Source organism: Nematolebias whitei, chromosome 9, assembly GCF_014905685.2.
Source record: "Nematolebias whitei isolate Nwh7 chromosome 9, NemWhi1, whole genome shotgun sequence".
NCBI classification, from domain to species: Eukaryota; Metazoa; Chordata; class Actinopteri; order Cyprinodontiformes; family Rivulidae; genus Nematolebias; species Nematolebias whitei.
Window position 1 is genome coordinate 1,226,921 of NC_056506.1, and position 4,075 is coordinate 1,230,995.

General features: G+C 45.0%; 1 protein-coding gene across 1 annotated transcript in view; it reads left to right on the plus strand.

The window, feature by feature from the left end:
• LOC119414847 (acyl-CoA-binding domain-containing protein 5-B) overlaps positions 1–4,075 on the plus strand; it is a 162,663-nt gene that overhangs the window by 123,929 nt on the left and 34,659 nt on the right. The window lies entirely within an intron of this gene.

Consider the following 4,075-nt stretch of genomic DNA (forward strand, 5'->3'; position numbering starts at 1 on the left):
AAACGTGCTAACATACAAACATGAGTTCAGGAAACGTGCTAACATACAAACATGAGTTCAGGAAACGTGCTAACATACAAACATGAGTTCACCAAACGTGCTAACATAAAATCATGAGTTCAGGAAATGTGCTAACATACAGACATGAGTTCAGGAAACGTGCTAACGTACAAACATGAGTTCAGGAAACGTGCTAACATAAAAACGAGTTCACCAAACATGCTAACATAAAAACATGAGTTCAGGAAACGTGCTAACATACAACCATGAGTTCACCAAACGTGCTAACATACAAACATGAGTTCAGGAAACGTGCTAACAGAAAAACATGAGTTCAGGAAACGTGCTAACATACAAACAGGAGTTCAGGAAACGTGCTAACATACAAACATGAGTTCAGGAAACGTGCTAACATACAAACATGAGTTCACCAAACGTGCTAACATAAAATCATGAGTTCAGGAAATGTGCTAACATACAGACATGAGTTCAGGAAACGTGCTAACGTACAAACATGAGTTCAGGAAACGTGCTAACATAAAAACGAGTTCACCAAACGTGCTAACATAAAAACATACTATACCAATTTATTTCTAGAGCACTTAAAACAGCAACAAGGCCAACCAAAGTGCTGTACAAAAGAAAACAAACATGCACAGTGGACAGAAAAACATAAAATAGAAATACAGATCTAAATAGCAGCAGAAGCTAACTAAAATGGCCAACAGTGTAGAGTACAGACAGGACCAAACAAATCACACCGTGTTAAAGGCAAGAGAATAGAAGTGGGTCTTCAAGCAAGACTGAGAGTGTGGGAGCCTGCCGGACACTCAGTGGCAACTCTATCCACAGTCGTGGACCTGCAACAGAGAAAGCCCTGTCACCTCTGAGCTTACGACGGTTTCTGGGACTGAGTGAAGCATCTGGTCTGCTGACCTCAGAGAGCGCGGTGGGACATATGGCTGCAGAAGATCAGTGAGATAGGATGGGGCGGAACTGTTCAGTGATTTAAAAACATACATGAGAATTTTGAATTGGATCCGAAGGTGAATGGGTAGCCAGTGCAGGGAGGCCAAAACTGGCGTGATGTGCTCTCTATAGCCTGTACCAGTTAAAAATCGGGCTGCAGCATTTTGGACCAGTTGTAGACGAGCAATAGAGGACTGACTGATTCCAAACAGAAGTGAATTGCAGTAATCAAGCCTAGATGTTATGAAGGCGTGGATCACTGTCTCAAGGTTCTTTTTGGAGGGTATAGGTTTCAGCTTAGACAGCCGTCTCAGCTGAAAAAAACAGGATTTGACCATCATGTTTACGTGACTGTTGAGTTTTAAGGACGGGTTCATTATTACCCCCAGATTAGTGACCTTTTGTTTCTCTAGCGGGGCTAGAGAGAAAAGGTCAATGTCATGGTTCATGAGTGAGCCACTGGGATGGAACAGCATGACTTCAGACTTCTTCTCATTGAAGCTTAAGAAGTTTAAAGCCATCCAGTCCCGGATGTCAGCCAGGCAGTCAAGAAGAGGCTGAATAGAGCGTGTGCCTCTGTGCCTCAGGGGGAAGTAAATTTGGCAATCATCGGCGTAGAAATGAAAGAGTATGTTGTGTTTGCGGAATATAGCACCTAGTGGCAGCAGGTATAAAGAAAAGCGAAGGGGACCGAGGATGGACCCCTGCGGAACCCCCCACTGGAGCGCTGTCGATGCCAAACTAAAATCTTTGATATTGACACAGAACGTTCTGTCAGAGAGGTAGGACCCAAACCATTTAAGGGCTGACCCTGTGATGCCCACCCACTGCTCCAGTCTAGAAATGAGGATCTTATGGTCGATGGTGTCAAAAGCAGATGTCAGGTCCAATAGAACAAGCAGCACAGAATCACCTGCGTCTGTGGATATGAAAATGTCGTTAAAAACCTTCAGTAGAGCAGTTTCAGTGCTATGGAGAGATTTGAAGCCAGATTGGAATAACTCTAGGATAGCGTGATCCCCCCAAAACTGTTTCAACTGAGACTCCACAATTTTTTCCAGTAGTTTAGAGGTGAATGGGAGTCTGGAGACAGGCCGGAAGTTGGACATGACTAAGGGGTCAAGGTTAGGTTTTTTCAGGAGGGGCTGGACAGCAGCATGTTTAAAAGTTCTTGGCATCACACCTGAGGATAAACTGCTATTCAGAATAGCGAGAATAAAAGGACCCAGGGTAGGAAAAACTTCCTTTAGTAGTCGAGGGGGGACCACATCAAAGGGGGAACCAGATGGCTTCATGCTGCACATTACCTGCTCCAGAGAGGACAGAGAGATGGGCTCAAAGTGGTCAAACACAGCCACACACTGAGATGGGATGGACAGATCATGAGCTGGTGGAGAAATGAGTGCCCGGGTGTTTGCCACTTTTTCTAAAAAGAAATGGAGGAAGTTTTCACACAGCTCAGTTGAGGCTTCCAGAGGTGAAGGCTCACTGAGGTGTAGAACTGAGTTCAGGGTGGAGAAAAGAACTCGGGGGTTGTGGGAGTTGGAGATAATTAAATCAGAGAAGAATTTACATTTGGCAGCTTTAACGGTTTTCTGATAGTGACGCCAACTCTCCCTTAACATTTGAAAAGAAACCTGCAGCCTGTCCTTCCTCCACCTTCGTTCAGCTCTGCGACACTGCCGCCTAACGGCTCGAGTGACGTCATTCAGCCAAGGCTCTGATTTAAGTTTCGTTTTTCTGGTTTTAAGGGGAGCAACACAGTCCAGAACATTTAAACAGGCAGAGTTGAACTGAGAGGTTAGCTCCTCAGTGGTAAGAGACACCGAGGGCTGTTCGATCCTCTCAGAGTTAAAACCTTCATTAAAACGAGCAGCAGTGAAATGGTTAATGGAACGCGTACGTGCAGGAACGCACGTCTTAGCTGTAGGACAAGGGGGGGTGAGGTCAAACAATACAGGCATGTGATCTGAAAAAACATTGTCACCGATTTTCAAATTAGAAACAGAGACATCGCGTGTTAAAACGAGGTCCAGCGTGTGACCGTGTTCTTGGGTGGGACCGTTTACCTGCTGAATTAAATTAAGAGTCCGATAAATCTAGAAAGTCCTTCACTAAGGGCTTCTCCTGACAACACACATGCAAATTAAAGTCACCAATAAACAAAAAGTGAGTGTATCTCTGTGTGATATCAGCCAAAAAGTCAGAGAATTCATTTATGAAGTCCTTGGAACGAGGGGGCGGTAGACGAGCGCGCACAGAACCGGAGGAGAGTGTCCGAGTTCAAAGACGCTTAGCTCAAAGCTGGCGCGGGACACCGGGATGGACAACTGTTTACAGGCCAGGTTTGCTTTAAAAACTGTTAATAATCCCCCCCCGCACCGACCTGATGGCCGCGGGGCATTGAAACACAGACAGTCCGGGGGTAGTAGTTTCACCAAGGCGCTGGACTCACCTTCAGAAATCCAAGATTCCGTGACGAACAGAAAATCCAACTCCTGATCTTTAAAAAAGTCATTGAGGATAAACGTCTTGTTGGAAACAGACCTTGCGTTGATTAAACACATCCTGATAGGGTCCAACGCAGGCACAGCCGTGGAGGGAGAAGCGCGCGCCAGCGGGCGCAGGTTATGAAGAACAGCTCCTCCTGGTCCTCCTGTACAAAAACTCCGCAGGCAATTCAGCAAATGTACGGAGCTCCAAAAGTGCCCGACGATCATACTGAAAATATGACTCGGCACACTGCACCAACCATTGTCAAAATAACAAAAATACAATACAAGCAGAGAGCGAGAGACGGGCAGCCCTACACACCGGCTCCAACTTGGAGAAAATTCATGAGAAAAAACATGAGTTCAGGAAACGTGCTAACATAAAAACATGAGTTCAGGAAACGTGCTAACATAAAAACATGAGTTCAGGAAACGTGCTAACATAAAAATATGAGTTCAGGAAGCGTGCTAACATAAAAACATGAGTTCACCAAACGTGCTAACATAAAATCATGAGTTCAGGAAACGTGCTAACATACAAACATGAGTTCAGGAAACGTGGTAACATAAAAACATGAGTTCACCAAACGTGCTAACATAAAAACATGAGTTCA